A 14,498-nucleotide genomic window follows, 5' to 3' on the forward strand; every position below is an offset into this window, starting at 1 on the left:
ATCTGCAACCCTATAGGTGGAACAACATTATGAACTAACCAGTACCCCGGAGCTCTTGACTCTAGCTGCATATGTATCAAAAGATGGCCTAGTCGGCTACCACTGGAAAGAGAGGCGCATTGGACTTGCAAACTTTATATGCCCCAGTACAAGGGAATGCCAGTGCCAAAAAGTGGGAGTGGGTGGGTAGGGGAGTGGGGGGGAGGGTATGGTAGACTTTTGGGATAGCATTGGGAATGTAAATGATGAAAATATCTAATTAAAAAAAAACCTGTGATCAAATCATGGTATCTTTCCCTATAATGTTTCTGTTATGACACAAGTTAAATCACACTGATCTGAATTAAAAAATAAATAGTGTTTGGAAGAATGGGAAAAAAAAAGAAAATGAAATGCTTTAGTAAGGCAAAGGATATAGTCAATAGGAAAAACCAGCAACCTACAATTTGGGAAAAAAAATCTTCACTAACCCCATATCCAATAGAGGACTAATATCCAAAATATATAAAGAACTCAAGAAGCTAACCACCAAAAAATCCAAACAACCCAATCAAAAACGGGGGTATAGAACTAAACAGAGAATTTACAACAGAGGAATCTTGAGTGGCTGAGAAGCACTTAAGAAATAGTAAAAGTCCTTAGTGATGAGGGAAATGCAAATCAAAATGATCCTGAGATTCCACCTTACAAGTCAGAAGGGCTAAAATCAAAAACCCAGGTGACAGCACATGTTTGCAAGGAAATGGAGAAAAAAGAACACTCCTCCATTGCTGGTGGGATTGGGAACTCTTATAACCACTCTGGAAATCAATCTGGAGGTTCCTCAGAAAATTGGAAATAGATCTACCTGAAGACCCAGCTGTACCACTTTTTGGCATATAGATGCCCCCCCCCCCAATGCCACAGGAACTCATCTTCCACTATGCTCATAGCAGCCGGATAGTCTAGAAACAAACCAGATGTACCACAACAAAGAATGGATACAGAAACTGTGGTTCATTTATACAATGGAATACTACTCAGCTATTAAGAACGAGGGGAACGCCAGGGCCAAGAAGTGGGAGTGGGGGGGAGGGTTCCGGGAAATTATGGGGTAGCATTGGAAATGTAAATGAAGAAAATACCTAATTAATAAAAAAAAAAAAAAAAGAACGAGGACATCATGAGTTTTCCAGACAAATGGATGAAACTAGAAAATATCATCTTAAATGAGGTAACTCAGACCCCAAAGGACATGAATGGTATGTACTCACTAATAAGTGAATATTACCCCCCCCAAAAAAAAAACCATTCAAAATACCCAGGACACAATCCATAGAACCCAAGAAGGTTAACAAGCTGAAGGGCCCAAATGAGAATGCCTCAGTCCTACTTGGGAGGGAGAAGAAAGCAATCAAGGGGGGCAGAGGGAGGGAGGGAATTAGGTGGGAGAAGGGCAGGGAAGAGAAAAGAGGAACATGACCAGGTATTGGGGGCTGGTGACAGGTCTGAAGCCCTGAGGGCCAGCAGAAAGAATGGAAACAGGCAACCTCGGGAGGTAGGAGGGTGGGAGGACCCTCTAGAATGTACCAGAGACTTGTTAGGTAAGAGAGTCTCTGGAATCAAAGGGATAGACCTTAGATGAAATGCCCTACAATGGGGTTAGGGGACTTGTATAATCCACCTCCAGCAGAAGACAGGACATCAAGAGGAGGGATGGGGTTGCCATTGCACAGTCAAAAACTCTGACCCAGAATTGTTCCTGTCTAAAAGAACTGCAGAGAAAAAATGTAGAAGAGCCTGAGGGAAAGAAGGTCCAATGTCAGGCCCAAATTTGGATCCAGCTCAAGGGGAGACCCCAAGGCCTGACACTTACTGATCCTATGTTGTGCTTAGAAATAGGGGCCTGTCATGACTCCCCTCCAAAAGTCCTAACAAGCAGCTGAAAGAGTCAGATGCAGATAGTTAGACCCAACAAATGGACAGAAGCTAATGACCCCTATTGTTAAATTAGGGAAAAGCTGGAAGAAGCTGATGAGGAGGGCAACCCAATAGGAAGACCAGCAATCTCAACTAACCTGAACCCCTGAGATCTCTCAGACACTGAGCTACAAACCAGGTAGAATACACTAGTTTATCCGAGGCCCCTGACACAAAAACAACAGAGGACTGCCTGGTCTGATCTCAGTGAAAGAAGATGCAATGAGCCCTTGAGAGACTTGAAGCCACAGAGAGTAAGGAGGTCTGGTGGGGTGGAGGTGGAGGTGGAGGCAGTGGAGACTGGATGAGGAGGTATGGGATGAATATTAGTCAAAGGTTAGATAGGGAGGGGGATAACTACTGGACTATAAAAATGATTAAAAATAATACAAAAAGAAAAGAAAACCATTTAATCAAGAGGTTGAATATATGTATTATTAATGAATTGAAGTATAAAACTAAATTTTGCTTAATCATTTTATTTGCATTTACTTGCTTAATATGTTGGCTTACCTACCAACACACCACAGACACACATACACACACATGCACACACGCAATAGGTACATATAAAAGTCATAGGACAACTTGTAGGAACTTCTTTTCTCCTTAAATTATTTGGGTCTAGGATATCAAACTCAAATATTTGGACTCAGTGATAAATGTCTTCATTCCTATCGCTGAAATATACTTTTATTTCCATTTCTACAACTGATTAAATCATGTTCACAATACTTCAAGATGAGTTATGAAGCAGAATCTCAATAACATAATGTATCTCATTAACATAAGATATATGCTATTATTACTGATAAGAATCAAAAGGCCATAAATATATAATAGCATATACGAACAATTGGAAGATTATGATTGATAAAGCACCCCTGTTCAAGCAATCATTTTCTGCCGTCATTTAATATGACATTTAATACGTTGTTATAATATACAGACAAAAATTATTCACTATAGGATCAAATGAATGGTTTTAACAGGAAGAACTATTTGGACTGTGTAGGTCACATAGTTAATTAAGCTTTTCCTTGATCAATTCTTCAGGCTAGAGGCATAGAAATTTCACAATAAAAAGCCATTACAGAAACATTAGAGTTCAGTTTTAAGTGATTTAATTGAGCCTAGAATGAGGTTTCCTTTAGCAAACACATTTTCTTATCTTAATATCCATATTTATCTCCTAGCCAGTAGAGGCTGAGCAGGTTAATTGAAGAAATGCCTTCTGTTTTCTGGAAGTACCTTCAAGGACAAACATGATGCAGATGGCTGATTTTCAGCAGTGAGGATAATGATAATAAATTCCATTATGAAATTTTCACAATCATCCTGTAGCTACCTTTGCAACAATGTGCTATTAAACCTACCCTCTGCTTGCCTACCTGTTTTTAGTACATATTGCTTGTGGCTATCAGCCTCATTACAGATTTTCTGCCTCTTCCTTTAAGGTTATCTATTTTTCTTGAAGTTAAAGGAATCTTTATTTTAGCTCAATAAAAAAATAAATTAAATCACTGTAAAAGAACAAAATGCTGTTCAAGCTACAAACTCAAAAAAAAATCTCCATTTCCTCTTAAAGCATTCTTCTTTAAACTATACTCATTCTTAATCAGATGTAATCATTTAAATATCTTAAGACTAATGTGTTTATTTTAAATTTATAGATGGTATATTAAGGCAGGTATTTATTAATCAGAAACAATCTGTTCTTTTATAAACATGACATTTAAAATTCGTATTTCGTTCTGTTCTATATCAATGCAATTGAAAATCTAAATAATGTGCTGTATTGAGCAGTGAAGCAATGTGAACGTATTTATATAAGCCTTATAAAGAATCATAAAAAATACAGTCTTGTGCAAAGTAGCAGGAATCCTTCAAGGAATGAGTTGCTGTTCTGGTTTCTAAGAAAACAATGAAGACAGTCACTCTAGAATATGTATGTCCCTTCTTTTGGTCAACTAGTGACCTCAATAATAAAGTAATGGCTTGGAATATAAAATATGGCATTTCCAGGGACTCTATGTTGACGTCCACTGTTAAAATCAATTGTTTTGTGCTCTACATCCATCGTGAAGACAGCCAAATAAATGACTAGACCATATTGCCATCTGCTAATTTCCCACATAAAAGTTCAACTGCAGAATTACAATTTCTCTGTCATAGATTTCTTACTTCATGTTCTAAATCCTCCTTTGTTGCTTTTCCTGCAGCTCCTTAATTACCTAGCTTAGGGTTTCTCATATTGTGTGTACCTTATAAAATTTGAACTAAATAGCTTCATTAATTTGTGTTATTGATTATCGCTTGCTTAGGTAACCATACAACACAAATTACCTTCTTTGAAATATAGGACAGAATTCTTTATGTCTCTGATTTTAAAAGTATGCTTTTTGTCCCTAAATGAATCATTTAGATTCTCCTATCTCTAGTCACTTATAAATTCACTTATAAATCAGTAAATTAAAATTAATTGTGAGCTAGGTACTCAAAGTTTTCACCTCAGATTTTACATTTTGAATGAGAGATTATACACTAGTCATAAAAACCACATTACGTGTGTGTGTATGTGTGTGTGTATGTGTGTGTGTGTGTGTGTGTGTGTGTTTGTATATATATATGATGTCATCTTCAGGTACTGTATTTCTTGATTTCCTCAGCCACTGTTTTATCAGGTACATACTGTAGTTATTCTGTTTATAAGTGAATAAGACAAAAATAGGAAAAGGCAATTTTCCAAAGGCCACATCTCCTTGACCTAGTCAGGACTTGAAGCATCTGTTTGTGTAAGACAGAAAGCACCCTGGGAAGACTTGTGGCATGGCTTCCGAGCAGTAAGCATTAGTGATCTGCGTTGTTGCCTTCTTCTGCTGTAAAAGACGAGAATCAAATTAGATGACTTCTAGGGCCCATTTAAATCTAATATCTGAAGGTTGTTATTTTTAAAGAGAACACAAGAGAATTATATCTTTTCTGTATCCCTTCTAACCTTCCAACCTACATACAGTATTCATAGCTTTGAAACAAACAAACAAACAAACAAAATTCTCAGGGAAGTGTTTAGTTTAGAAAATAGTTTTTCTCATAACTCAAGTCAAAATTAATAAGAATTAAATCAAGATACTAGGAATTTGAAGAATTTGATTTTTTTCTGAACTTTAGAACATACAAAAATTGAATGTAAGAATACATATGTTTATGGAGTCTCTTTAAAATCTGACTTTATAACAAAATGAAATGTTTCATTTTTTGTTTTTGTTTTTGTTTTTTTTGATGATGATAGTCATGGATACTAGAGCATAAAATTAGCGTGGCATGTAATTTCTGAATATCAGTTTGCAATGATGAAGAAAAAGAAATGTATCCATCTTTTTAAACAAGTAACATGATACATGATTACGTAAACAGTATTGTGTTTTGGTTAAGAATTACATTATTGAGAGGAGTGGCCCTTGGGTCTGAGGGTTTTCAAGGCTCCAGTGTCTGGAATGCCAGGGTGGGAAGACAGGAGTGGGTGGGTGGGTGGGGAGCACCCTCATAGAAGGAGGGGGGAGGAAGGATGGGATAGGGGGTTTCAGGAGGGGGGACCTGGAAACAGGAAAACATTTGAAATGTAAATAAAGAAAATGTCCAATAAGAAAAAAAGAAAGAAAGAAAAAAAGAAAGAAAGAAAGAAGAGAAAATTACATTATTGATAGTGATAATAGCTGAATTAAAACTGTTATGATTTTAAGAATGCAGCCACATCCAGAGTTTGTAAGGAATTACTTTTCTTAAGCCTTTCTTAGTTCAATATTCTCAAGAATGGCCAAAGCTTTGGAAAGGAGTTGGTAAAGGGAACACAACAACAGGCTTCTTAGGACTAGGAATATCTTGATGTTCGTTCTTTGTAGATATATAGATGAGATTCTTGGGAATTTATTAATTGTATTTGGAGTCTAGAAACCCAATGTTGAGCAGTTCCAGGGGAGGGGGTGGCGGTGTTAGTTATGCTGTGCTGTTCAAACTGTGAGTGATAAACGTGAATGGATAACTAAGGTCTGTGGATCATGCCAAGAGAGTTACGTAATTATAATGTTACATGTATCCAATAGCAAACTAAAAACAGGAAGAGTCAAAACACCTGCATCTTGAAGTCATAACTTATTGTATTTACTCCTTTGCTTTATTTATTCATAATCTTCTGACTGTGAAAAATAGTGCTATAAACATTTAGACATATTTAGGGATGTGAGGTTCATGCCTATAATTCCAGAGACAGGAAGATCCTCAGGACATTGCGGCAAGGACAATGCAAACCAATGAATTCTAGGCTCTTGAACGACCAACTTCAGAGAACAAAGTCTAGAGTGATAGAGAAAGATACTCAATGCTGACCCTGGCCTCCACCTTCATGTGTACATATCTATATATGTGTATGTGCATGCGCACGAGCACGAACACACACACACATACACACACAGATACATCCCCCAAACTCAGGTGTTTTGATGTACTGTATATCTATATTTTTTACAAATGAGAATTTCCAAGGAAGTTTTAATTTTTTCTCACCATTTTAGTTTGTAAAGATATTAATTTAAATGTTTCTTTAAATCTAATCACAGGAACATGTTACAGAAAGAAAGAGAATCCCGTGAAGTAGTCATCTACAAGTTTCCTTAAGAAATGGAAAATCCTGTAATTGTAAGAGGGAGGATTGAGCATCTGTCATTTGTCCTCAGCTGAAGATTTTCCTTTTCCATTGCCAAGCTTGATCATTTTGTCAGAAGAGATGGTGTTTTGTTTTGTTTTTTTTATTTTGTTTGTTTGTTTGTTCGTTTGTTTTGGTAAATCTCAGCAATATTGTCAGCATTTTTAAAAGTGCTTAAATAGAGTACAATAGTTGTTACTATTATTTCAATATCTTGAGTCACTTCTATTTTGAGCAAGTGCAGATGCTAGTATTAAAAATATCTAATACATTACTCTTTTTAAAGAATGCTCTATTGTCGAGCATCAGGTGTGGGGAAATAAAAAGGTAGGAGAGACCCACTTCCTAGACAGGTAAACACAGGAGACTGCCGAGGGACTGACACTGAACAGGCATTGGACCATGTTAGACTGCTGGACCCTACTCTGGAGGGTGGGGAAGGCTCAGTCTCAGCTCTGACTCTAGGGCACCACTGGGTACTGCAGAAGAGCCTGCTCTGGGGTCTCTGGTCCTCACAGAGGCCAGAGACACAGGCTCTCAGTCTTAGACATCCCAGACACCGCTGGATGTCGAGGAAGAACTGAGAACAAAGTGGGGGCCCTTAGAGGGCAGTTTTTCAGCCCTGGGGCTGGAGAGAAAAAAGGAGGCAGAGGAGAAGGCTCTAGGTGGTTCCTGGGTGGGCAAGAGCCCTTGGTCCAGTCTGGTGGGAGATTGATTAGGTGCAGCTTTTTAGAGGAAGGCCTATTCCATCGCTCCAGAATGGCAAGTCTAAATAAAAGGAGGCAGTCCATGGTTTAGAGCTTTATTGTAGAAAACAGAAAGAGAGAGAAAAGATAGAGAAGTAGAAGCCAGCCATGACCACACTGAGAGAGAGAAGAAGGGATTAGGAGAAGGAGAGTGAGAGGTGGGAGTAAGAGAACAAGAGCTTAAGAGGAATAGAGAGAGATGAGAGAGAGAGAAGGGGCCAAGCAGGCCCTTTAATAGTGGGCTGGGCTACCTAGTTGTTGCCAAGTAACTGTGGGGGGTGGAGTCTAGACAGCTTATGTGACTGATGGCCACAGAATTATTGACCTGGGGACTCCTGTCAGGAGGCAATATCTAGGAGCATGGCAAATAGGCCTTCTGTCCCTTGTAGATTAATCCCCTGGGTCTCTGGGGTTTAAACCTAGCTAAACCAGAAAACAGACTGCCTTTCACAGTCCCACACTCCATTGCTTTCCCTACATTTTGGATTTCAAAACAAGAGTAAAAGGGAAAACAAAAATCCCCTTTGCTAAATAGTTCTGACAGCACTAAACAATGGCAGACCCTTGGAGGTTGGTGCAATAAGACCATGAGGTGGAAGGCCACCTGGGAACACTGGAACCTTCCAGATGCTGAGGTAATTTGACGGAGTGAGTCTGAAAGCAAAGCTCAGAGGATATAAACATATTTTCTTATCAGAACATGTTTCTCTGAAGTGGAAATTACTTCCTAATATTGTACCTACCACCTGAAAGTATGAAACTTCAGAATTTACTCCTTGTAATTTTAATGATTTGCATTTTTATGTGCTACTTAGCCAAAAGAAAAAAAAAAGAAAAAAGAAAAAAGAAAAAAAGAAAGAAAAACGAGATAGAAAGTATTGAAAGACAAAAATATAACACGATTTATTAAATATTTTGATACTTAAAATTCCTGGTTGTATCCAGTGGAAAAAAGACAGCATTTTCAACAAGTGGTGCTGGCACAACTAGCAGTTATCATGTAGAAGAATTCGAGTTGATCCATTCTTATCTCCTTGTACAAAGTTCAAGTCTAGGTGGATCAAAGACCTCCACAAAAAACCAGAGACACTGAAATTTATAGATGAGGAAGTGGGGAAAAGCCTTGAAGATATGGGCATAGGGGGAAAATTCCTGAACAGAACAACAATGGCCTGTGCTGTAAGATCAAGAATCAACAAATGGGGCCTCATAAAATTGCAAAGCTTCTGTAAGGCAAAAGATATTGTCAATAAGACAAAAAGGCCACCAACAGATTGGGAAAGGATTTTTACCAATCCTAAATCTGATAGGGGACTAATATCCAGTATATACAAAGAGCTCAAGAAGCTGAACTCCAGAAATTCAAATAACCCCATTAATAAATGGAGTAGAGAGCTAAACAAATAATTCTCAACTTAGGAATACCGAAGGGCTGAGAAGCACTTGAAAAAATTTTCAACATCCTTAATCATCAGGGAAATGCAAATCAAAACAACCCTGAGATTCCACCTCACACCAGTCAGAATGGCTAGGATCAAAAATTCAGGAGACAGCAGATGCTGGCAAGGATGTGGAGAAAGAGGAACACTCCTCCATTGTTGGTGGGATTGCAAGCTTGTACACCCACTCTGGAAATCAGTATAGCGGTTCCTCAGAAAATTGGACATAGTACTACCGGAAGATCCAGCAGTACCTCTCCTGGGCATATACCCAGAATATGTTCCAACTGGTAATAAGGACACATGCTCCACTATGTTCATAGCAGCCTTATTTAAAATAGCCAGAAGGTGGAAAAAACACAGATGTCCCTCAACAGAGGAATGGATACAGAAAATGTGGTACATTTACACAATGGAGTACTACTCAGCTATTAAAATCAATGAGTTTATGAAATTCTTTGGCAAATGGATGTATCTGGAGGATATCATCCTGAGTGAAGTAAACCAATCACAAAAGAAGTCATTAGATATGTACTCACTGACAAGTGGATATTAGCCCGGAAACTTAGAATACCCAAGATACAATGTGTAAAACACAAGAAAATCAAGAAGGAAGATCAACGTGTGGATACTTCATTCCTCCTTAGAAGAGGGAAAAAATACTCATGGAAGGAGTTATAGTCAAAGTTTGGAGCTAAGATGAAAGGATTGACCATCCTGAGACTAACCCACCCAGGGATCCATTCCATAATCAGCCACCAAATGCAGACACTATTGCATATGTCAGCAAGATTTTGCTGAAAGGACCCTGATATAGCTGTCTCTTGTGAGGCTATGCCAGTGCCTGGCAAATACAGAAGTGGATGCTCACAGTCATCTATTGGATGGAACACAGGGCCCCCAATGGAGAAGTTGGAGAAAGTACCCAAGGAGCTGAAGGGGTCTGCAACCCCATAGGTGGAACAACAATATGAACTAATTAGTACCCCCAGAGCTCGTGTCTCTAGCTGCATATGTATCAGAAGATGGCCTAGTCAGCCATCATTGAGAAGAGAGGCCCCTTGGTCTTGCAAACTTTTATGCCCCAGTACTGGGGAATGCCAGGGCCAAGAAGTGGGTGTGAGTAGGTAGGGGAGCAGGGCAGGATGAGGGTATAGGGGACTTTAGGGATAGCATTTGAAATGTAAATGAAAAAAATCTAATAAAATGTTGGGAAAAAAAGAGTAAAGGAGCATGAGGAAGTGGAGTGGAGCTAAATTCTGAAAAAATATTCCTGGTTGTATCTTAGTATATTATATATTTTAAACTAAAATATTGATCGTTTATTTGTCACTATGATTATAGTAAATATTTTGGTAAACTGATATCTATTAAATAATTGATAAATGCTTTGTTCACTAATTAGTCCTTGTTTACCTAAAAGCTATGATCTTCTTTTATAAACAAATAAAGAAATGGTTCTCTTTCTTCCTTTTAAATTTCTTGTATTTAGGGTTTGACTTTCTTATGTTCCTATCTTGTTTAATAATGACTGTAAAAGCCCTGTTATTGATTATAAATATGGTAGACATAAGATAGGCTCAGAGAAAGGCACAGTTACAGGTATGTGTTACAAATAAAATTGAAGAGAATTAAGGTTATTTTTAGCTCAGAATCTGAAAACTAACAATAATGTGGAAGTGCGTGTGTGTGTGTGTGTGTGTGTGTGTGAGAGAGAGAGAGAGAGAGAGAGGGAGGGAGGGAGGGAGGGAGGGAGGGAGGGAGGGAGGGAGGGAGAAAGAGAGAACAGGTGTGTGTGAGAGTGTGTGTGTGAGGGGGGAGAAAGAGAGAACAGGTGTGTGTGTGTGTGTGTGTGAGTGTGTGTGTGTGAGAGAGGGTGTGTGTGAGAGTGTGTGTGTGTCTGGGTGTGTGAGTGCAGGTGTGTGTGAGAGTGTGTGTGTGAGGGGGGAGAAAGAGAGAACTGGTGTGTGTGTGTGTGTGTGTGTGTGTGAGAGAGAGAGAGAGAGAGAGAGAGAGAGAACAGGTGTGTGTGAGAGAGAGAAGGGGGAGGGAGGGAGGGAGGGAGAAAGAGAGAACAGGTGTGTGTGAGAGTGTGTGTGTGAGGGGGGAGAAAGAGAGAACAGGTGTGTGTGTGTGTGTGTGTGAGTGTGTGTGTGTGAGAGAGGGAGGGAGGGAGGGAGGGAGGAAGAAAGAGAGAACAGGTGTGTGTTAGTGTGTGTGTGTGTGTGTGTGTGAGGGGGGAGAAAGAGAGAACTGGTGTGTGTGTGTGTGTGAGTGTGTTTTATGCTACTCATTATTTCCATTCTATTACAGAACCATAACATGAACATAAACTATCGCTAGATCAGATGATGTTAGAAACTGAGATGCTGCTAACCATTTATGAGCAATGTGGATGTCTGTAATTTCTTCTGGCTAACGGACTTCATATCACTATGTGTGGGGCCCGAGACTGAGTAACCAATGGGATAGAGTGTGTGTGTGCCCATAGAAATAACAAGCAGGGTCCCCCAGAATTTATATTAGACAACGTGGTGCTGATCTGTTGAAATCATAGAGGATATTTTGTAGGAAGACTGAGAGCCATGAAAACACACACATCAGTGTAACCTTCACTAAAGGAAAGTGCACTTGCACCTTAATTGCCAGCAGGTTTTGCATACGTTGGATCATGTAAATTGATGCTATATTTTTATTATCCAATACATTACTTTTATCACATGACTCAAAAACCGTCTTTATCTGTGTCCTGATTAGTTATAACTACACACCAGTTTTCTTCTTCATCATCAGTTCATTGCCTTTGTAGTTTATCATATCCACCATCCAGTCACCGCTCTAAGTAACCAAGCAGGGATGAAGCAAGAGAGAGCATTGAATGGATGAGGTGAGTGGGCTGCGACTGAGTAGCCAGTTAGAATATAATTTAGTAATAAAGAGAGGGTAGTCTGGCATCAGATTTCTGGTGGAGGGACAAATGTACACTAAATGATAGGAACTGAAGACAATCCAGCTCAAAGTCTCAATAACAGCTACTGATGGCTGCACTGTCTCCCCAACCGCCTGATCATAACTCAGCCAGCAGTTAAAACAGCTGGGAAGCCCTGTCTCCCTGTCTTATTTCCCCCTGTGCTCCAAGGGCTATAGTAGCAACAGCAGCCTCAGCAGCCAGGCAGCAGGGCTATAGCTTGCAGCCAAGCAGACCGCCGCCGCCTCATCAACACACACACACACACATTGCACACAGTTCCCGAATCAACGCGTTGTCACACAAATCCTGGACCATGACAGATGAGAGAAGAGCAATAGGCACGGACAACAGGTATTTCCTCTCTGACAAATTCAGTTTCATTCCCGATGCTTATTGGTTTGCAATAAGGAAAGAAGCCTAAGCGATACCTAGCCTGTGCGGACTACCAGAGGACTGGAGGTGGCCTCGGCAGGGGAGGGTGAAGTGGGAGGAGTGAGATGTGGGGAAGAGAAGAAGCCAAAATTGACTTTCAGGCTCCGGAAGCCTACAGCTCTCAGCCTCCGCTGTTTTTGAGTTGCAAATGATCTGGGAGTGGTGGGTTGCAAGCAGCCCGTGCCATCGCCTGGAAGAAGACTTCCATCTTTCAGTCACTAGTTCCAACGGGCCGTGTGTTCTGGAAGGGGGTGGCAGCAGGGAGGAGGATGCTCTGAGCAGAGTTCTTGAAGCTTTGCTCTTGGGGGAAGCCGGGCTGTGTGGGAGCCTTCTGACTGAGCTGAGAGCGTGTGAATTGGAAAGGATCCTGAGAGCTGGCTGGTCCCAGTTCATCTCCGGAAAAGCTGTCGCTCTCGCTTCAGAGATGCGCCTAGCCTTCGCCTGCATCACGCTGCAGTAAGTTCAACTCAGCACGGTTGGCAGTTTGAGTGGCCTCTGGGTATGTGGTGCGGGGGAAGGGAAGCCGAGAAGAAATGGCGAGGAAAGTTAGGAAAGCAGAGCTTCAGATTTTCCATGCAAATCTGAAAGCATTTTGTGTCCCTCATTTCTGTGCTAGTTATTGGTCGCCTGCTGTTATCTGCAGCAGAGAACCTAATGTTAGCTAAGTAAGTCTGGGGAAAGTGCTCGATTTATTGTGATTCCAGGCAATGAGATTGGAGAGCGAGTGTGACCTCCTGAAAGTTACGGATGAGAGGGAAGGTGGTTTGTGGGGGCGGATGGTGAGGAATCAAAGAAGCCGGCTTCGATTTTTAAATTCCCCGATTGTCCTAAATTCCATTCTAGATTCATTTCCTATTTTGCACATAAACAAACAAACAAACAAACAAAACACGCATGACGTTTACTTACTTTTATAACATTAAAACTAAAGATGAACTTGATATACAGCTAGCTGCTTAATGACAGTCTGGGTGACAAGGATGATCTGGCTAAACATTCAGGTTGTTCTCTGTGGGTGGGGTGAAGAGCCTCCTAGGTTCTTACTGCTACCATCGTCTCCAGCTCCTAACCAGTATCGTTTGAAATACTTATGATTTGAAAGGGATGATTTTACATATAGATGCCATTGTACTTAGCTACTTAACAGGGCTGTGTTCGCTGGCAGAAGAAAATGAAGGCTTAAGAACTTTCCAAAACAACTCCAGCCAGTTTATTCAAAGTGCAGATAACCAACTCTTTTAAAAATAGGTCAGCATGGGCCAGCCTATTGTAAAGCAAATTAGCGAATAAACAAGGAGTTTGGCAGAATCCTAAAGGTCTTTTCTGAAAGGAAAGTAGAAATAATTAAAACAGTTGGGATTATCTGACCAGTTTTTCTCTCATGGAAAATCGCCCCCCCAACCCATTTTTTTTTTAAATGACAGGAAAAACACAACAGAAACGAGAAATAAAAGAGTATCATAATTAGAAAAGATGTCTTCCACTTAGTTGAAGGCTTGCTGGAGAAATGACGGTTTCACTGTATTTTATTCCAAGAAATATTATAGTTACAGCGGAAGGTACCTAACCCAGACCCCAGGACTCGAGGCTCTTCCAACTGACAACTGCATATAAACTATCACGGGCTTTATAGGTCAAAGTGGTTTTGAACTTTTGAGGTAAAGTCTATGGCAAGACAGGACTTACACCTGTTCTCCTACCCAGCTCTAAAACAGAAGGACTATTGAATTTGGGGCCAGACCAAGTTACACAGGTATTTCTAGATTATGGAGTGTCTGTCTAAAAATTAGAAAGAGAGAAGATACTAAAATTAGTAATTGTAAAACGCAATGTAATTCTGAAATCCGCTGTTATGAGAAAAGAGGAAACCTAGGGCTGCATTTATCCTGCCAGTTTAGTTTAAAATTGTCTCTTTCCCTAAACCATCCAATCTATTACTTTATTACAAATAAGACAGGTCAAGGAGTAATGAGAATTGTTTTTAACTAGTCAGCTACTCACCTCAGAATTCTCTAAATAGAAAGGCTCAGTCAGTGTTTGGGCAATTTTTGCTCTTGCAATATCCAACTATTAGGGGTCCATTCTGTTTATCAAAAACTCCCATGCATAATCTCTAAATGTAACTCTGAGTAGCTTATGACCCAGGAAATATGTTTGCCATGGTTCTACATATGCAGGGTAAATGTTTTACATAGCAATAAAGAGAGAGAGAGAGAGAGAGAGAGAGAGAGAGAGAGAGAGAGAGAGAG

At 40.0% G+C, this 14,498-nt stretch overlaps 1 protein-coding gene across 6 annotated transcripts in view; it reads left to right on the forward strand.

The window, feature by feature from the left end:
* The first annotated feature begins 12,061 nt into the window (after positions 1 to 12,061).
* Positions 12,062 to 14,498, forward strand: part of Dgkb (diacylglycerol kinase beta) — a 710,085-nt gene continuing 707,648 nt past the window's right edge. For 2 of the 6 annotated variants that reach the window (XM_029484791.1, XM_021178687.2), the window contains exon 1: positions 12,268 to 12,705. The gene's annotated coding sequence lies outside the window, so the exon portion shown is untranslated. Of the gene's footprint in view, positions 12,169 to 12,267; positions 12,706 to 14,498 lie in introns of those variants that run through there. The other 4 variants (XM_021178684.2, XM_021178686.2, XM_029484790.1 and 1 more) reach the window with 3 other exon arrangements.

This window comes from Mus caroli, chromosome 12 (genome assembly GCF_900094665.2).
Source record: "Mus caroli chromosome 12, CAROLI_EIJ_v1.1, whole genome shotgun sequence".
In the NCBI taxonomy this organism is placed as follows: Eukaryota; Metazoa; Chordata; class Mammalia; order Rodentia; family Muridae; genus Mus; species Mus caroli.